Here is a 21,872-nt window from a genome sequence, read left to right on the forward strand (position 1 = left end):
ATCCTTGTCCCACTGACAGCCTCCATTCTTTCCTAGAGAATGATGTAAGTATGAGGGGCAATCAAAAACTATGATAAATGTTTAATTTTTTCCATTTATTACCATAAAAGACACATTGCCATTAATCCCTCTCAAAACACTTTCCCTGACTTCAAACACACTTATCTCATCATTCTTGCCACTTTCTGAAGCAGTCCTGGAAGCCCTCCTTCATGTCTAGTTGTGTTGTAATGGCTGCTTCAATGTCCTGAATTGATCCAATTTACTGTTTGTCTTTGTTTACTTTTCTCTTGTTACTGGGACAAAATACCAGACACCCAAAATTAAGGAAAGAAAGGTTTATTAAGCTCACAGTTTGTGGAGGTTTTAGTCCATAATCAGCGGCTCCAAGGCAGGGCGGCATGTCACAGGGGCAACACTTCAAGGCAGCAGCCAGCAAAAACCTGCAAGACCAAAAGGGAGAACAGGCGTCTTCTCCTTTATATTGTAAGTAGGCTGCCACCACCACCTCCCCAGGGCAGATGTAGCACTCACACCACCTCTGTGCCCTCCTCTTGCATAGGCTGGGGATATTTACAAAGTGAGGATCCTGGCTCCCTGTTGCGTCTCTTAGTTAAACTTCTAAACTTCTCAAGTTGACACAGTGTATAAGAGCCAAAAATTGCATGATGCTAGATCAGTGAGCACGGTAGATGAGGACACACCACAATGTTTTTACAAGCCTCCCTTTCCATTGGATGGTACTCAGCAGCCGCATTCACTGTACTGTTTATCACACCTGGTAAAGGCAATCACAGCACACCTTTAGAATTGCTTCCAAAAAAATGGCAAAAACAGGCCAGTGTGGTGGTGCATGCCTGTAATCTCAGCACTCAGAATGTTGAGGCAAGAGGAAAGCTGTGAGTTTGAGACCAGCCTGGGCAAAAAGTGAGTTCAAAGCCAGCCTGAATTGATTGGTGAAACCTGTCTTAAAAAGACAAAAGTTAAAAATGGCAAAAATGATGGTATAAGTGTTTTTACAGCAAGAGGGAGACTTTTGAGGAGGATTGATGACAAGGATTCTTTTAGTGTAATGATTATTTTTTAATTTAAATATTCATAAATTTTGATCACACTTTGTAAAATAGGAAGGAGTAAATGTTCACATTTGTGGGTACCAGGAACCTCCTCCCATATTCAGAGCCTAGAGCAACAGTACAAACCAGAATACAAATAAAGTCCACTGACCAAGAGACACTCTTTTCTTGTCCCTTCCCTGTCTTTTCCATACTGAGAGGCTTTTCGCACACCTGTGTGCAGACATACCAGCCCACGCATTTACCACCTTCCCCAAACCCTGCAAACAGCGGTCTCCTGGGAGCGCACAGCAGCTGCTGGGTGTCACACACAGGATGGACTGTACTGAATTCTGGAATCTTAGATATATGGAACATAATCTAGAAAAAGACCGCTCTGAGGAGAGGGTCATGGCACCAAGGGGCTAAAGAGCAGGTGCCTGGCTGTCTGGCTCGATGGGCAGAGCTGATGGGGACAGAAATCTGCAGGAATTTTGAGCAAAGGATCAAGAGCCAGGAAGAGGCTCGCGGGTAGAAGGAGAACTGAGGTGTAGGGCAGCCTGGAGAGACAAGGTCATGGAGACATTCATGCCAAAGGAAAGACCTTAGCCAAGTGACACAGCCAATGCTTAGAGTGAGGTTTACCCTGCACAAGGACACATCCCAAGCAGAGCAGTTGCACAAAGTGGAAAAAGAAGGTGTCTTAGTTACTTTTCCCTCATTGCTGAGACAAAATACTCAACATTCAAAATTAGGGAAAGAGAGGTTTATTTAGCTCAGTTTGTGGAGATTTCAATCAGTCCAAAATCAGATGGTTCCAAGGAAGAGTGGCACATGGCAGATGGCAACAGTCCATGGCAGTGAAAAACAGCCCAAACAACAAGAGCAAAAAGGGAAGAGCACAGAGAAGAGACTCTTTCTGCCCCTTACATTGTATATAGGCCACATCTACCTTGGTGTAGCACTCACACCCATAATCCCAGTGTTGGACCATGAGTCATTCACAGACTCTAGAAAGTCTGCCTCCCTGACTGTATGAAGCCTTAGGGGACATCTAGACTCAAACTATAACATTAGGGATCTTATGTCTTCCTCTTCTGGAGGAGATGCTCTGACCTAGTTAAGGGACGGCCCTGTTACCTGTACCATCCTTGCATTTTCATAAACCTGGAGCTGTCCTCTAGCAATCAGTGGGATTTGTCTGTGCTGGCTTTCATGGTAATGTGAGCATCAACAGCTCCAACTCCTTCCATGAAGAAGAAAAACAGAAAGGTACCTTGAATCCCAAATGGAAAAACAAATGCTTTTAAAAACTTGGTACATTCCAGAGACAGACAAAGGCTGACCAGCTGCCTCTGCTATGAGGAAGAAGCAACTTCGCAGTTCAGGCCAATGCTCCTGAACTCAGAATAAAAAACTAGGGGGGAAAAAAAGAATAAAAAACTAGGGAAGGGAGAAACTACCATCCTCTAGAGGTGAGGCTGAGTTATTGCAAGAAGATCTAGGCTTGGGTGGAAGCTAATAAAGCCTAAGGAAAATGCTTATTTCTCAAACACGGATCTGGTCTGGCTGCTGGCCAGAAGGGAGATTGTGCTCTTGAAGCTGAGGTTTACCAGTACAAGACACTCGAAGACTGACACTTTCCCTGGCACCCACCTGTAGTACCCACCTATATACAAACTAGATGGGAAGTAGACTCAGCAATACCGTCATAGCAATGCTTTATAAACAAGCTTGAAAAAACCTGGAAAGAAACCCACATGCTTACTATGGCTGTCTCTAAGTTATGAAATTGTGGATGGTTTTTAATTTTCCATTTAAAAATGTGTGTTCCCTCACCATCAATGCTTGCCTCTAATTACTTTAGGATTCTTAAGAGTCTGCAGGCTTTTGATGCATTTGAAGAGACCAGTCTGGAAGCACATTATCAATTGCTTCCTATAAGACAGGAAGGAAAGGAAACACCACAGGCTGCAACCACAGACAACAGCTCCAGACAGACCCTCTGGAGACAGAAAGCTGGTGGGTAGACCAGAGGTCAGCGATCAATGCCCCTATAGCCATGCCCAGCTCTCTGTTCCTGCAAAAGGCCAAAGATGCAAAGCATCAATCTTAAATTCTGTTTGACAAGATGACTCTGTCCAAAAAGAGACTCTGATATATGGGGGGGGGGGGGGGGGCGGGCAGGGAGTCTGCAGAAGACAAGGAGCATGTGCAGAGGACCAGTGTGCGTGCAGACAAAGCGATTCGCCCTGGAAGGTGGGGCAAAGTGGGAAGGCCTGGGGCACAGCTGAGCCTTCCTCAAGTTCATCCGTCAGGAATGAGCTCACCCGAGTCTGGCTTCATCGGGGATCTGGCAAAGACGCCAGGCCTCTGGCACTTCCTCTGGTTCTGCATCCGTTCTGTTTGCTGATGTTCTCCGGGAATTGGATTTTAGGCTCCTGAGTTAGAAAGGACAAGGATAACAGGATTACAGCACTTCCTGCCCCCTCAACACACACAAAATCACAACAGGAAAGGGAGCATTCTAAGAAGCTGCCTCTGAGCATGAGTTCCCTCCACTCAGAGCCACATCACAGGCACATGTAAGCCACCACTTTCAAATGCTGTGGCCTCTGTTGGCACCCTGCAGGGCTCCTGGCTCCTCTTGGCAGCACTTCTCTCATCTTCCAGATCCCAAAAAGCAGCTTTATGACATAGTTATGTGGAGTCAGGGTGTGGGCTCAGGGATAGTCAGAATTCTCTCTCACCGTCCACACCAATGGGGCCACAGGCAGACCTGACCTGGATTAGGCCACCTACCCAACAGCTTACAGGACCCCCTCACCATCAGAGGCTATCTGGGTGGTATAAGTCTTTGCATGCAATCCTTTGTCACCTTTTTATAAAGGCACCTAGTATTTGACCACCAAACAGACACAGCCACTGCCCTCAGGTGGCCTCTATTCTCAGTAGAAAACAGAAAAAAATTATAAAGGCAAAAGGAAATGAAATATTACCTCCCAATGCTATTAAGTTTAGTTTATCACAGAGATCAGTCCTCACACCCTTTCTCTTCTCTTCTCTCTTTCTTTTGTCTGTACCAACCAACAACTCCCACATGAATGGCATTAGCCTGATCGTCTTCTCTGAGTTAAGACTCACACCCATATATCTGCTTAGTGTCTCCGTGTGGATGTATATGTGGCTATCTATGTATATTTCCACCCCTGTTATGAATTTGCTCCCCATATAAACTCTCCATCTCAGTTATTGGCAACAAAAGTCTTCCTGCTGCCCAGAATTAAAGCCCTGATGTTGTCTTTGACTACTCTCTTTTTCTCACATTCCAATCCCAACTGTGAAAATATCCCATTCATTCTATCTACAGAATGTAGTCACCTGTTTCTGTACTACCACTAGTATCTGCTAGGCATTTAAGAGCCACACACACACATCTCTCACATGAGCCATTGTGATGGTCTCTGAACCCACTCTGCTCCCACAGTCAGCAGCCAGGGGAATTCTATATGGTAGGTGTCACGTCTCAAAATTGCCCAGGCATAGGCAATCACTTGCAGGTGGTAAGGCAAACTTGGAAGGTTAAAGACCTAATACTAAATCTATCCATAGGGCAAAAATGGACCCTGGAGAGAGTGCTCTGGTCCAGTGCTTCCTGCTCCCAGGTAAGCTCTGTATCACAGGGACAAAGATCTCCAGTAGAAGTTCAAATGATGGTAAGCAGATGGGATGCTCAAGGGGAAAGATGGTCCAGCAATGGACACTTGCTAGAGGGATGCTCCACCGGCAGGAAAGCTGCCTCTGGCTGGCAGGGCAGCCTGGCAGGAACTTTCCTTGAGGAACATTTAGGTCTCTTGTTCTCAATTTTCCCCAAACCCAAAGGAAACCCAAGACTCTCCTGTTTGCTGCTGTCCCAGGGATCAACGATCTAGATTAAGATAAAAGACATAATCATGCTGAGGTGATGGAAAAGATACAGTGCTGGAAGATGTAGAAGACTGTTCTGCATTGCTTAGTCCAGTGCTAAGAGTGGACATGTAACCATGTACACAGCTTAAGTGCATCATTTTGTCTCTCAGCCTTCCTAGAGGGCTGTATAATAAAATGGATCTAGGACTTCTCCCAGTTCTTTTTATCATTTCCCATTTCCTAAGAAAACTAGGCAAGAACCAGTGTGGGAAAAGGAAAAAGAGGCCAGTTCTGTACCAGACACACAGCACATTTGTAGCTTACATAATCAATATATATCTCCCTACAGAATCAAGAGGGAGCACACAGATTGGGTAGTTCCTCTCTGGAGTTACAGCTAATGTTTGCAGTGGAAGGCATGGCATGCGCTGGCCTGCTTAACTACCTAATTAGAAAACTAGACTGTGGGGAATGGGTCTGCAGTCTGTTATTGTCTGAGAGTCAATGCACAACCATTTGCCTTGGTTTAAACACCCCTCTGAAGCCCCAGAGCAAATATACAAGCAGGATAAATCACAGCCCCCAGATTCTGACTGAGTTAGAAAGGGCCGCTCACACCCACTCCCCACACCATACTGAGCAAATTCTGTCTGATTTGCTCCTCCTCATCTCTAAGGTCCATCTCGTCCCCTGCCCCCTACCCATCCTGCTGCCTCTGCTTCATGCTTCCTAGACCATCTGGAGCTGCAGCGTGTGGTCAACATCATCTCATCCAGAAACTGCCTAAAAATCTCCATATTGTCCAAAAAGGAAGTGTGGGGAGGAATTTGAGTTGGGGGGCTATTGGTTCTTTTTCCTCCTGAATCCCTACCCAAGAGAGTTCCTCTTGCCTTGGAGGTGTCTGCTTAACGCCTACCTTGACTGGCAGTTCATCAGTCAGGCCTAGTAAACTCTCATGTGGAAAACCCTGGGATGAAGCCACACTCGTAGCGGGTAGGAGGCCCACAGAATGGGGCTGCAGGAGGGCAGGAAGTTACAAAGGTGCTTGATATCCAAAGCCTGCCCCCCATCAGTGCCTTCTGGAAAAGCAAATTTCTAAGGACAGCTGTCATTATTTGCCCACAGCATTAGTGCACTTACAGTATGTATGTGTTTATACAAGTGTTCTCGTGCATATAAGGGACACTAATGGGGAAAAGAGCTGGGCGTTACTTTCAGCATCCTTTATTGCAATCATACTATACTGAGAGGAATCCAGCTTGCAAACAGTTATGAAATCAAAACCAACCTGTGGACGTGGCCCAGGACAGAAGTCATCGGAATGGGAGGACATAGCCTTGCTAAGTACCCGATTTTTATCCTGTGTGTCAACAAGATCAGAAGAAATTTCTGGATGAACAAGAGTGTTCTAATCAGATGTCTGCCTGAAAACTCTTTGCATTAGCTCAGAAATGTTATGTTTTGATGTTTAGAAGTGAGTACAGGCCTGAGAAAACAGCAATTCATGTGCCCTAGACCCATTTATTTGTTCCTTTTTGATAATTATTGGCACCTTATGTCTATGCTTAAGAAGTAAAAATGTGACGAAACTCTTGCTTTCACTGTCTTTGATCTCCAAACATATTAGCCAAAACTTTTATTTTTAAGTCTGACCAGAGAGGCCAGGGATTTAGCTCAGCAGTATAAGCATCTGCCTGGCAAGTGCCAAGGATGTGAGTTTGATCCCCCGGTACCAGAAAAAAAAAGTACTCGAATCAGATCTTGAACATCATGTAGATTCTCCCTTAAAAGTGAATGAATTTACTTCAATTTTCAGCAGTGTGTCTGATGGCATAACTGAAAAACCTCCAGTTACTAAATACTTAGGAACATCAGATAAAACTAACATCCTCTGAATGCATGGCTGATCTCAAAAGGAAGCAAGAAAAATCCCAAAGGGAAACAGGAGGTTGAAAAAAAGAGTGGCAAGTGTGCTGGTATGAGGACTCCTCTCAAAGCACTGACTGGTCTCCATTTTTTAAAAATAAGGAGACCTAAGGATGTAGCTCAGAAGTACAGCACTTGCTTAGCACACATGAGACTCTGGGTTTAACCTGCAGCCTCACAAAATAGTTACAATAAAAACAAAGCTTGCACTTGAGCAGTCCAGTAACAACAAGAGAAAAAGACTTGAGCATGGATGAAATGCAGAGTCACACCTGAAATATCATCATCATTCACTGTTGTCATCCCTCTGCAAGTAGACAAAAGTCTACCCACTGTCCAAGGGAAGCAGCACAGAAGCCCGCCTAACTGGGCTGAGATCTGAGAGGACAATACAAGAAAGAAACAAAAAATATGTACATATTAAGAATATTTTTATTTTTTATTTATTTTTTTTAAAAAGCAAAACAAAAAAGGATAGAAATGATACAGAATTTCAAAAAAGTAACATTAAGAAATCATCACATGTTGATTATCTTAGAAGTAGTTGTTCAAGTTACAAAATCAAAGCCTAAAAAAATGAACTGACAATGACAGCACAAACTATTCTGTTCGATCAAAAACTTAGTAGTATGGTTATCTATCTTGCACACTTAAACATGCATAGTCATATGTGTATATCTACAAGTTGTTCTTTCCTTTCAAGCAAGAATATTTTTTAAACTGCAGAATTCATAGCTGCAGGCCTCTCCTAGGCTACGCATGGTCTCTGACCCTCCCAACTACGAACGTCACATGAAAATGGCATCTGCTGCTAATGTCTTAAGCATAGAGCAGAAACAAATATAAACCACCTCTACACATGTGATGCTCTTGTAAGTGTGGCATACAGTCCCCGAGATGCAGCACCACTGAATCAAAGCTGGCAGGCCCCGGTTACAAAACAGGAAAAAAGACAGAGTGAGCAAGATTCATCAGAACAACAAACAATAAAATTTGACCCACTGAGTGTTTAGTTAATAGAATTATTCAATACATACTATAAAATCAAAAATTCAAGTTCATTTATAGTATAAAAGAACAGGTCAAAACAAGAAATGAACAAAATGATGAAAAAGAATGACAGAATTTCTCTCAGGAAATAAGTTATTAAATTTTAAAATTGAATGAAATCTATGGTTTTTAGTAAGTTTACAAGATAATAGAGTTCCTCCTCAAAGGAAAGAAATGCTAGATTACTTTTTGAGTTTACTTTAAAATCCTCAACGTGTTGACAACTAGGGAATTATCAAGTCAAAATCTATGTGATAGAAAAAATCCAGAGTATTCCTGCACTAAACACACACACACACACACACACACACACACACACACACACACACACAGAGGCACAAATCCTGACTGTTACACTTACCCTGAGGGCATTTTGCCAAAGCCAAAGAACTTTAACTTTGCATTTACTCACCCTCACAAGTCTTGGGAGGTAAAATACAAAACCCAACTCCTGCCCACCATGGAGTAGGGGGAGGTGTCCTAACAGAGGACCCCTTCCCATATGTTGGGTACTGAAAAACTTTTGTCATCAAGATGAGTATTAAATAGAAATGCACCCAACCTTCCCTCATACTCCCCGGGAGCCACATGAAAATTTGCCTCGGCACAGAGAAAAGCAGGAACAACCTTCTCACTGAAAAATTGTAACAAATCAGATTTTTAGCCAATTTGCATGACCCAAATAACTCCAGTGAATTTAGCTCAAAGAGTACTAGTACCAATAGGGTCCTTAAGCACACAGAAGAAGAAAACAAAATCTTCTCTGGACCTTTACCCTGGAGTCCAAAGAAATACCAATAAATACCCACTAAAAAGTTTGTAGCTTATAACCAAAACCAAGTGAAACCAGATGTGGTGACCCACACATATAATCCCAGCATTCTGGGAGATGAAGCAAGAGAATCACAAGTTCCAGCCCAGCCTGGGCAACCTAGTGACTCAGTAGAACCTTATCTTAAAAAACAAGTAACGGTTGGGAATGTGGCTCCTAGCAAGGCCTTGGGTTGAATTTCCAATATCAGAAAAGAAAAAGAAAAAGTGAAGCACTAGAACTAAAACTACACAGAAACAGAAACAGACTCACAAAACCATGTGTTGAAATTATACTATTAAGTTATTTTGAAAATCAGTTACTAGAATTAAAACCTCAGTGGATGATGGATCTAACAGTACTTTAGACAATGTAAAGAGGGAATTCATCAAGTAGGTGTTACATCAGAAGAACACAATCCATGGAAAAAATGAGCTAGAGATATGAACTGTTTACCAAAAAAAGACATTAAAAGACTTAAGGCTTCTAGAAGATATACAGAGAGTTTGAAAAATGTTACTTGTACTTTTTTTTTGTCTTTTGCCTTTTTATCAGTACGAGGGATCGAACTGCTTTCAAGGCAGGCGCTTATGCCACTGAGCTAAGTCCCCAGCCCCTACTTGTACTCTTATAATCAGTAATTAAAAGCAACCTGAAACTGGATCTGTTTTTTTTTTTTTTGAGCCCACCAAGTAACCTGAAATGCAGGGAGCTGGCACCTCCAGGAAGAGGCGGGCCATGAGCTCTGGGGCAGACGGCATAAAAGCTGTTAAGAATTCGCCTATGTGTTAACAGTAGTGCTAAAGGCCAGCTAGGCACTAGTGTGGGAAGTAAAAGACCTGGAGTCTGCAGACCCAAGGGAGCTTCACATACCTGGCACACTTCTCTGCAGATTTCCCTTCTCTATGAGCACACAGGAAACACTGGGAGCAAGGAAAAATCCCACGCGAACTTAGTTTAGGATACAGGCCTGGGGCAGGGGTACTAAAGAGAGAATTCATACATAAAATAAACTCTAGGACCAGAGTGAAATAAAACTAGAAATAGGTAATAGAGAGACATTTAGAAAGCCCTCAAAGTACTAAATTAAACAACATACTTCTAAAACATCCACTAGTCAAAAAAGAACCACAAAAATAGAAAATATTTAGTTACATGAAAACACAGTATACCAAAATTTCTATAATACAGGGCTAGGAATGTAGCTCAGTGCAAGTCCTTGGATTCAATTCCCAGCACAGAAGAAAACAAAGAAAAAGAAAAATAGAAAGAAAAAAACTCAAGAAATGGAGAACAGAAAAAGCAATAGAGAAAACTGGTGAAATAAAACAACCATTCTTTAAAAAAATACAAGTGATGAATTTCTAGTTAACCCAACGGAAGTAGAAAGAGATCACTATAGATGGCATAAATATGAAAAAACTAAAATGAAAACTACAAACAACTGTATAATAACCTCTTACATCTTTTTTTAATGAGTCTGTGGTTTAAAACTTTCAAACAGCTAGACATGATGGCTCACACCTATAATCCCAGTTACTCAAATGGCTGTGGCAGCAAGAGGGCAAATTCAAGACCGTCCTGGGCAACGTAGTGAGACCTCATTCCAAAAAACATAAATCATTTTTAAGTAAATAAATAAAATCTTCACACAGAGAAAGCTATGGGCCAAATGACTTCATAGGTAGATTTTCTCAGACAATAAAGAAGAAATCATATCAATTCCACACAAAATCTCCCAGATCGTGCAAAGAGAAGGAAACACTTTCCAACTCATTTTGTAAGAACAACATTACCTGCAAAGGAAAACCAACAAAAATATTACCTAGAAAAGGATATTACAAACCAATATCCTTTGTGATTAAAACTTCAAAAATCTCTCTAACACTGATATGTCTGATCCAAATTATCAAAAGGATAATTCATCCTAACCAAGTGAGTTTATCCCATAAAGGCAAGACTAACCCAACTACTCAAAACTAGTCACTATCACTCACCATATTAGATCATCTCAACAGAAACACACAAACCTTTGACAAAATTCAACACACATTCTAGATAAATATCAAAGCACTCAGCAAAGAATCATAAGGAAATTGCTCAAGCTAATAACAGCATCACCAACACTCTATAACTAGCAGAACACTCAAGGATGAAAGACATTACATCATATGTTAATGGTGAAACAGCAAATGTTTTCCCATTTAAATTGGGAATAAAGCCCCTGACTCACAGTAGAGGCAGCAAAAAAAGAAAAAGAAAAAAGAAAGAAAGAAAGAAAGAAAAGAAAGCATACAGTCTGAAGAGAAATTATCTCTCATTATTTATAGTTGTTTACATAGAAAATCACAAAAAAACCATAAAACTACTAAAATACTGAATTATCAAGTTTTCAAGACACAAGGCCAGTATACAAAATCAATCTTTTCATGTATACAATTGATAAAAATTAAAAATTAAGATTTGCGGATTGGGAGAGAGAAGAAGGCCACAGCAGCAAACAAGCCAACGCTGGGAAGCAGAACCATGTGTGGGCAGCTGCTGGAGGAGGAAACACCAGACCCCAGCCCATTCTAGCACTCAGGCTGGCAATATAAGAAGTACCAATCCCCCAACACACCCCATAAGCCACTGGCTTATCCAGAAAAATATAGGCTGTAACAATAGCTGTCGAAGTGAAATGCAATTGGATGCCTGTGGTGGTCTGGTGTTTCACTAACATTGCAGGTTAGGGCCAGTGGTCTGATCATAGGTTCAGAGGATAGCGGTATGCAGTGTGGCACCTAGGGAGGATCTCCTTCTGAGGGTTGTAGGCATTGTTGACTCCCTATGGTCTTGCTTTGAAGTCCTGTATCATTTCCATTGCTTTGTTGGGTTGGGCTTTATTCTCTCGTTTGGTTTGATTATGTTAAATCCGATGGCAGGAACAGCAATTTCAAAGATAGCAAGATATATTATGGTAGCAATTTGGGATTTACTATTGGCTTGCTTTGAAATCATTTATTGCATTCATTGTTTTGTTTTTATTATTTCTATTCTATTCTGTTGTTTGATCTTTACTATGTCTGAAGTTATCTGTAGCTATTTTGAAGACATTAAAAGGAATTATGGTAACTATTGTTGATGTCATAATGTTTTGAAGTCCTGTATCTCTTACAATGGTTTATTTTGATTGGTTTTATTGTTTTATCCTTTTTAAAATTTAAAAATACATTAGAAATTGAATTATTAAAACCCCACTTAAAAGCATATCAAGCACATGAAATAGTGGTATAAATCTTACAAAATATGTGCAAGATCTGTACACTAAACACTACAAAATACACGTGATGAAAACAAACTGCATAAATAGATGATATGTCATGTTCATTGATTAGAAGACTCAATATTGGCAGCAAGTCAAAGGAAGTAGAAAAGCAGAAATGAATCTGGAAAGCAAGAACAAAGTTGGATTCTCATATTACCTGATTCCCATACATAACATAAAGTGCTTGGAGTCGAGTCAATGTGGCATTAAAGAAGAGCTAAACATATTGATCAATGGAAAGGATAGAAAATGCAGAAACAGAGCCAGGGATTTAGCTCAGCGGTGTAAGTGCCTGCTTGGCAAGAATGCGATTCTGAGTTCAATCCCCAGTGCCAAAAAAAAAGAAAAAGAAAAATGCAGAAACAGACTTACATGTATACAATATATTGATTTTGACATAGGAAGAAAGATAATTTAATAGAAAGAAAATGGTCTATTCAACAAATGATGGTGGAAATTTTGATATCCATATGCAAAAAAAAAGAAACATAACCTATGTCTTAGCCATACAGAAAAACTAACAGAAATAAATGTAAAAACTACAAGTTAAAGCTTCCAGAAGAAAACATAGCAAAAAAACTTTTGTAACCTTAGCTTAAGTAACATTTGTCAGCTACCACACCAAAAGCACAATACTTGAGAGAAAATTGATAAGCCAGATTTTATCAAAATTTTAAACACTTTACTCTGTGAAAGACAGTGTTAAGAGAGTAAAAATATAGGCTACATACGGGGAGAAAAAGATTTGTAAATCGCTGACCTGATAAAAGGAGCTGTATATAGAATATATAAAGAGCTCTCAAAACTCAATAACCAGAGAATCCAGTTTTTTAATGGATGAACTATTTGAAACATATCTTTCACCAAAGAAGTTACACAGATGGAAGAAAAACACATGCTCAATAATATTAGTCAATGAGAAATGCAAACTGAGACCACAGTGACAAACCATTGCACATCTATTATAATAGTAAAAAGATAAACAACCAAAACCCTAAGTGTACACGTGGGACAACTTGGCACTTTTTTTATAAAGTTAAAGATACTCTTACCATGCAACCCAGTGATGTCATTGCTATTATTTACCCTAGTCAAATAAAAACTATGTTTAGAAGAAAATTGGTATGTGAATATTTATAACAAGTATATTCATATCCAACACCTAGAATCTAACCAGGCCTGGTGGCACACATCTGTAGTCCCAACTCCCTGGAAAGCTGAGCCTAGGCAAAACAGGGAAATCCTACCTCAAATAAAAAGGCAAGGAAGAAAAAGGAAAAAGAAAGAAAGAAAAGAAAATCCTGGAATGTATCTAAATATATTTCACCTGGGGATCTAAGAAGCAAACTGCAGTAAACTCATACAATGATATACTACCTGGTAATAAAAAGTGTTACACACAACAATAGCAAGTGTGTTACATTAAGTACAACAAACCAGACTCAAAATGCTACACGATATGGTATTATTTCATTTATTGACATTTTCAAAAGCAAACTATAGGAAATGTACTAGTTTGTTTTCCATTGCTATAATAAAATATTTAAGGCAGAGTAACTTAAAAAGAAAATATATTTATTTAGCTCATGTTTTGGAGACAGAATGTCCAAATGACTAGAATGGCACCAGCTCTGCTGAAAGCCCTATGACAGATGGAATCATAAGGACACTGTGTACAAGAAGGAAAGATCACACGGTGAGATAGGAAGCCGGAGAGCAGGGAGTAGCCATTCTTGCAAAATTGTAAAAATTCTCACTAGAACTGACAGGTCCTGCAAGGATTACACTAAGCCCTTCCAAGGACAGTGCTGACTCCCATCTAGCTACACACTTTAAAAGTTCCAGTAGTTGCACCGGGGATTTAGCTCAGTGGCATAAGTGCCTACCTGGCAAGCGCAAGGTTGAGAGTTTGATCCCCAGTACCAAAAAAAAGTTCCAGCAGCTAAATGAATGCACCTTGAGACCATACTCTTAAAGTGAAATAAATTGGGCTTCCAGGAGAACATGGCGGACAAATAACAGCAGCCACTGAGGCTCTCTGAGATTACCAGTTTAGAATCCAGGAGCGGTGCCGTGTGAGGAGTCCTACGCAAGGGAAGATGTACCCTGCCAACCCAGGAATGAACTAAGCTGAGAAAAACCAACTGGAAATGCAATCCTGATACTATAACAGGAACAGATAAAATCTCAGTGCGGAAGCTGGATCCCGTGCCATTGGAAGCCGTGATTTGAATTTCCTGCTGCCGCTACTGCATCCCAATCCGCATGGCAGGGAGAGAGACGCACGAAAGCTCTGAGGGCTGGAATCGGCGAACCAAACGGCGTTGAGAGCAGGACTGGCAGGGAGCCATGCATCGACCTGTGATGAGTAAGAGAAATGGGGACCCTTTCATAGAGTAGGAGGCTCCAACAGAGGACATTCTGGGAACGAGCAGACTAGCCGGAACAGGGCCCTGCAGTGACTTTAGGCACATATTCCCCTCTCAAGTGGGAGTGGTGGGGAGAGCTTGGCCTGGTGACGCCGCGGACTAAGATCCAGTAGGCTAGCCCAAATCAGGTCCCTGCGCCTGGCGGTGCACCCTAGCAGTGAAGCCTTCACTAGGTTGATCTGGAGGGATGGGCCCAGCAGAGGCTGCCCAGGTCTGTGTCTCCCTAATAAACTGCAGTGGGTGGGAACACCTAGCCGGTGGATTCAAACAAACTGTAACAGAAAAAGAGAAAAAAAAAAATCTGGGCCTCCTACATACGCTTGTATGGAAGGAAAAAAATGGATGGGAAAAGGGAGCAACAAGAAAGGGTCCTCAGTCCTCAATCCTGAGAACACTGATCCAGGAAAGGTAAATGCGAAAGAGAATGAAGACAGAAAACATGCAATATCAGACACCGCACCTATAGACATAAAACGGTATCTCTGGAGCTTCATAGACGAGTTCAAAAATGAAGTATTTAATGAAATAAAGCAAGAAATAAGTAGAATAGTTAGAAAAATGCTAAGCACCACCCAAGGTGGAATGGAAGAACAGAAAAAAAGGGGAGAATTGTTTGATGGAGAAAACAGAGAAAACATAGAATACATGAAGCAGGTTCAAAGAGATTACCAGGAAACTAAAAACCCTATTGAAAGCTGGCATAACATCTTGAAAGAAACTAAGGCTAGATTATCAGAACTGGAGGACAGATTTGTAAGGTGGGAGTATGAAATGAAAAACTTCTTAAAAATAACAAGAAAACAAACAGCAATAATACAAAGACTAGAAGATGATAAGAGGATCTATAACTTAAGAATTAAGAACATAAAAGAAGTAGGGACTCAAACAAATGAACTACAAAAACCATTCACAGAAATAATCCAGGAGAATTTCCCTAATTTAGCAAAAGGTAAAGATACTCAGAGGTGGGGGCTGGGGATTTAGCTCAGCGGCATAAGCACCTGCCTTGCAAGCAGGCGGTTGTGAGTTCGATCCCTGGTACCAATAAAAATGAAAAAGACAAAAAAAAAAAAAAAAAAAAAAAAAAGATACTCAGAGGTATGAGGCATACAGGACCCCAGCCACCTACAACCCAAACAGAACTACACCCAGGCATATAATAATCAAAATTCCAGAAATCCAATATAAGAACAGAATATTAAAAGCCATCAGAGACAAGAAACAGATCACTTACAAGGGAACACCCATCAGAATTACAGCAGACTTCTTGGCACAAACCATCAAATCACGAAGAGCGTGGGGGGAAATAATTCAAGCTTTGAAAGATAATAACCTCCAGCCAAGATTGATATATCCTGCACAACTGTCCCTAGAAATTGATGGAAAAACAAGGTGCTTCCAGGATAAAGAGGAACTAGGGGAATTTGCAACCACCAATTCAACTCTACAGAGATTACTGCAGGATATTCTAAAAATGAAAAACACCAAGATTCCAGAGACAGTGGCAGAGCGGCCACAATGAATGGAGCAGAAAGCGAAATGAAGAGGACAAACTGATGACTAATGACAGAAAAAGAGCTCAACAGAAATGAGGCAGAGAAGGTTGGATGGTAGGAACAGCCATTTTGGAGAAAACAAGACATCATAAGAGCTAGTGCTGATTTAGTATCATCTTGTTTTGAAGTCCCATCAAGCTTTTGTTCTTCTGTCTCCATCGGTTTTAACGTGTTGTATCTTATTGGATTTTATTATATGTGATAGTATAAACAAAAACTTTTATAGACAAGAAGATTATACAGAAACTATTGTTCATTTTCTGTTAGTTGATTCTAAATACCCTGTAATACTGTCATTCTCTTGAACGGTTTGACATTGTCTTGATATGTTTGATGCTACAGTATACGAAGTTATACCCAAAGATTTTAAGAGAAGAGACACTATGGTAACTACTATTATGTCAAGATTATCTTGTGGTGAAACACTATTTTGCTTAATTGGCTATGTTTTGACCTGCACTCTTTTGTTGTTATGCCCTCTTTTTTATCTCAATCTCCTTTTTATTATCTACTTTTTCATTTTTATCCTTTTAATTAAGGGAAAAATAAATAAAAAATAGCAGGATATATTATAGTAACCCACTTTGATTTCCTATTAACTTGATTTGAAACTCTGTATTGCTCTCACTGTCTTGTTTTGACTGATTTTCCTCTACTCTGTTATGCTTGATAGTACCAAGTTTGAAAGTCTAGGCAACAACTATGAAGACAATAAGATTCATTATGACGCCCATTATGGTTGACTATTATCTTTTTTTGAAGTTCTCTAATGTCTCCAATGTTTTGTTTTTATTGGTCTTATTCTTTACTGTTTTGTACAATTTTATTATAACTGATGATATAGGCAATTCTTTTTAAGATAACAAGAAGCATTATGGTAGCCATTGTTGATTACCTTGTATTTTGTTTTTACATTATGTATTATGTCCATCCTTTTGATTTGACTGACTCTGTCCTGGTATGTCACATTTGGTTTTACTTTCTTCAAAAAAAAAAAGTAGTAAGTACTGTGGGAGTAATAAAACCCCAAATGTGTAATTGTCATTGTACAAAAGAAAGAAAAAGAAAGTTCGCTAAAAGACATAACTGCATATATATTTAAGTGTATAAGATAGATAACCATATTACTGAGTTTTGTTGGATTATTGAACAAAACTGTTTGCAGTCTCACTGTTTGAAAGTCCCCTCTATATGCTTTAATTTTGTGACTTCCACAACTATTTCTAAGATGACAATATGTAATTAACTAGTGATTTCCTACTGTTTACTTTTTCTGAAATTCTGTATAACTTGTACCCTTTTTCTGGTTTTTTTTCTCCTTAAATAAAATTAAAAAAAATAAATTGAGCACACATGTTTAAAAACCACATTGTTGATCTGGTGTGAGAAACCAAAAAAGTATAAATAAGGACCCAAATCAGTATTGGGAAGTGGGAAGAAAATGTTCAAATAGGAAGGGAACAAGGAAAGAGGGAGGGGAAAGTAAAAAAAAAAGAGAGAGATAGGAAAAAATGGAAACCAAAATTTTGTAAATGAGCAGAAAAGAGGTTGAAGATTGGGGAGGGAAACAGGAAAAGGGAGAAAGCAAGAAATGTCATGTGCAGGTACAAATTACCTGGATTAATAAGAACTTTATATATATATCTAAAATGAAAATTTTAAAGTTCCTGCAGTTCTTACCTTGCTGCCCTGGGACCCAGCTCCTTACACACAAACTCTTAAGGGACAAACCAGACCCAAACCCAGAGCAGGAACAGAAAAGTGTCAGCAGCTTTAAGGGATTAGGGGAAAATCTGACTTCCACAGATTCGCAGGAAAATGTGAAGGGTGGCGAGCTGACCCCGTATTATGATGGGGGGGGTGGGGGTAGCTACACAACCAGCTGCATCTTTCAAAGCAATAAATTGAAAGAATAGAGTTTACTCTCTCATGTTAATGTCTTAATTTCTGAAATAAAACTAATGAAAATGACATTAACCATTTCAAAAGATCTGCAGTTTTTTTTCACTAAACTACCCTGAGATACTGTTTCTCGCCCATCTGATTGGCAACAGGCTTAAAATCTAACCAGGCATCCTGCTGGAGAGGTTAGGAAGAAATAAGAATTCTCGTGTGTTGCTAGTGAGAATCTAAACAATGTCCTCCTATGCAGGGGAATATATCAATAATTAGTAAAATCACATATTTATTTGTTCTTTGACTCTGAAATCATTATGCTAGGCATCTTAAAGAGCCATCAGTAAAAATTCAAAGAGACATATGTGCACAACTCTGTTCATTGTGTCAGACTCTAGAATGGCAAAAGCCTGGAAGCCAGCCAAGCATCCAGCAGCAGAGAACTGACTGAATAACCTATGGTGCAGTCACTCACAGAAGGACTCAAGGCCCAACCTACAGTGGATTGTACTGGCCAAAATGTGGGGCCACTTATTAAAAGCTATGCTACAGGAAGATTTCTAGTAGATTCATACTTAGATAAGAAAGATTAAAGGCTGAAAACTTGAGAAGCACAAAATTGAAGTCTAGACAAAATTGACATTCTTAGCAGAATTCACACAAAATGACCCAAGAAAAATAGACTGTATACTAATCAGCAGTTCATTCATTCCGGTGGAAATAAGGGTCCCCTGAGCCAGCCTGCCTCGTCATCATAGTCTACCGAAACAGTAAAAAGTGATGTCAATCTTGCTCGAACTGTTTCTGGAAAGACAAAAGGAAGGAAAACTTACCAAATTATAAGGCTTCCAAAATGAGACACAATATGAGAAAGAAACATGAAATAGTACTGTATTTTCTCAACGACAGTATGTGAAAGAAATAAGTCAATCTTATTTATGCAAATGAATGTAAAATGGTAAATAAAATTTTAACTAAATCAAATGTGTAAAATCAAAATACATCAACTCCAAGTAACATTTATCCTACAAGGGCAAGAAAAGTTCAATATCAGATTGTGTACTAGTACAATAAGCCACATTAAAAGAGGGAGGTAAAAAACTAAACAGAATAACCCTATACAATCAGCTTAACAATGACAGAAAAATATTTTGCTTAAAAAAGGAGTAGAGACTTATAAAGAGTAGATGAGACCTTGTAAAACACCATATTTATAGTGAAACGAAAGAATTTATTTTTTGAATCAGGCACAAGGTGAGGAGACCACTTTCTTTGCTCCTACTAAGTTTTTACCAGAAGTATGAGACTATAAGTGTTCATATGTAATATAATTTCCATATAGAACACCCATGATGATGTTTCTTTTTTTTTAATTTTCTTTATTTTTATTTTAAAGAGAATAAAACTAAGCAAAATAAAACAGAATAAAGCCAATCAAAACAAACCAGTGTAAGTGATACAGGACTTCAAAACAATAGGGAATCAACAATGGTTACCATAATGCCTCTTGTTGTGTTCAAAATAGCTGCAGATAGCTTCAGATATAATAAAGATCAAACAAAACAGAATGGAATAGAGCCAATAAAAACAAAACAATGTATTCAATAAAGGACTTCAAAATAAGATAAGAGTAAATCCAGAATGGCTACCTCAATAGGTCTTGTTATCTTTGAAATAGCTGCCCATGTCATCAGATAAAAACAAAACAAAATATTAAAACCCAACCCAACAAAACAATGAAAATGATACAGGACTTCAAAACCAGACAATAGGAAATTAACAATGGCTACCGCCTTCAGAAGGAGATGCCCTCATAGATGCTATACTGCGTATTTCTATCCTCCTTTTGCCTGCCTCAAACTTTGTGTAAATCGTATCTTACTGAAAATAATTTTAGCGATGTTTTTATTCAACATCGTTGAATAAACACATTTTATATGCTTGAAAGTCATCCCTGTTGTGAATTTACAGCTCAAATTTAATCATAGGATAATCATAAGTTATTTCATAGTAGTCTTTTTATTAATTAAATCCAGTCTAGCTACCTATTTTCACTTTGATGTGTATGGCTAATGTATGTTTTAAATTTCTCCTCTTTTACAATGCTGTTTTGAATATTTTTGTCCAAGTCTTGTTAACTCTTCCTGTGGTGACTTTTTTAGAGTAAATGCCATAGAGTAAAATCCTAGACCTTATGTTGAGTTAGAGTGAGTTAGATTAATTGTTGTTTTGTTTTGTTTTGTTTTGTTTTTGTCTTTTGAGGGAAGGTCTTAGTATAGTCCAGGCTGACCTTAAACTCACTATGTAGCCCGGGCCAGCTTGAATGGTAATCCAGGGTGGATTACAAATGTCCACCACTTTGCCACACCTTTCCACCATGCTATTTCTGCCTTGGAGACAGCTGACCATGGTCTGAAACCATGAGCCACAATAAACCTCTCCTACATTAAGTTGCAGCTGACAGGTATTTTGCTCTAGTGATGAAAAGCTAATATAGGATGTGTGCCTGCATAAGTCCCCTGTGGGGAAAAATGGGAAATCACAAGGTAGGCATGAGGTGGGACAGAACTATGGTCAACCAATAAGATTATGAGTATAATTGCTCAGGTAAAATTGATTAAATTGGGGTCAAATGGTGAAGGGAGTGGGCATGAATATAGAACAGAGCCTTTGCCTGTAGGGGGTTGGGTTAGCAGCATCTTTTGGCTTCCCTGCAAGGTGAGTTGACACCTATTTAGAATATCAATCCCTGATATTTATACTTAGGGTGTGGATGCATTTGTTTTATCTTTTGTTTTGAGGTCTGGCCCATAGTGGGAGGTGTCTGTCTCCTCCACAGTTACAAGATATCTGGCTCCCGCAAGGCCCCAGCCCTATCTGACTTGCATATGATATTCTATCTAACTTTGCCCATACCAATCCCCCCTAAAAAGAAGTAGCCCAAAAGGCAGTGAGGGAGCAATGGATGATGACTAATCTTGCTTTTTTAGGTTGAAGGGGGTCATAGCTGTTGATCAGCAGTCATGAATACTCTACAGAGGGTCTATGTAAAGGCCCTCAATAGACCAAGAATTTTCATCCTGGGTAGGTATACAGCTTCAAGTCTGGAGGATACAAAGCCAAAGAAACAATTAAGTATGCATGGGCCAAATAACAGAACCAACAGGATAATTATGAGTGCAACTAACAAAGATTTCCATCAAGAGGCATTAGTAATGGCTTCCCATAAAGAGGATAAGGATAATGTCAAGAGAATTTTAGAGTCTGACATGTCATTGATTTGTCATCTAATATCTTGAACAGTTATTGAGATATTAGCAGATGGATCAGGAATGTACATACAACATTCAGTTTGATATGTGCCTTTAATCCCAGCTACTTGGTAGGCTGAGACAGGAGGATTACAAGTTTAAGGTGAGCAAAATAGTGAGACCATGTGTCAAAATAAAATAATAACAATTTCTTATATTTTGACATTATGCAAGCTAGGATTCTAAATACACAATGAATTGTCCCAGCATCATTGGTGGAGGAAGGCATCATTTTCCTATTGATCTGGGATGTCAGCCTTATACAAATCAAGTTTTCATTTGTGAATATGTTCATTTCTGAATCCTCTATTCTGTGTTTCAAAAGTCTAGCTATTTATCCTTGTACTAATATCACAGTTTTAATTTTAAAAACCTCTCTATTAAAAGTGGGTATCTGATAGGAAAAATATCCCTTTCCATCTTTTTCTTCTATTTGATTGGGCCTAAGAGAAAAATAAATTAAAAGTTATTATCTCTCAAAATTGTAAATATATCACTGCACTGATTCCTTGGGGCAGGGATTGTGTGTGTGTGTGTGTGTGTGTGTGTGTGTGTGTGTGTGTTTGCATCGTACTGGGGATCAAACTCAGTATTGTACATGTCAACAAACACTCTACCACTG

The 21,872-nt window shown here is 39.4% G+C and overlaps 1 long non-coding RNA gene across 1 annotated transcript in view; it reads right to left on the bottom strand.

The window, feature by feature from the left end:
• Positions 1-323: 323 nt before the first annotated feature.
• LOC134474098 (uncharacterized) overlaps positions 324-21,872 on the bottom strand; it is a 101,369-nt gene continuing 79,820 nt past the window's right edge. The window contains exons 2-3 of the long non-coding RNA XR_010044703.1: positions 3,386-3,496; positions 324-443 (exon numbers count right to left, since the gene is read on the bottom strand). This is a non-coding gene — a long non-coding RNA (uncharacterized LOC134474098). The remainder of the gene's footprint in view (positions 444-3,385; positions 3,497-21,872) is intronic.

This window comes from Cavia porcellus, unplaced genomic scaffold (assembly GCF_034190915.1).
Source record: "Cavia porcellus strain 051 isolate PalLab524CR breed Dunkin Hartley unplaced genomic scaffold, mCavPor4.1 scaffold_2, whole genome shotgun sequence".
In the NCBI taxonomy this organism is placed as follows: domain Eukaryota; kingdom Metazoa; phylum Chordata; class Mammalia; order Rodentia; family Caviidae; genus Cavia; species Cavia porcellus.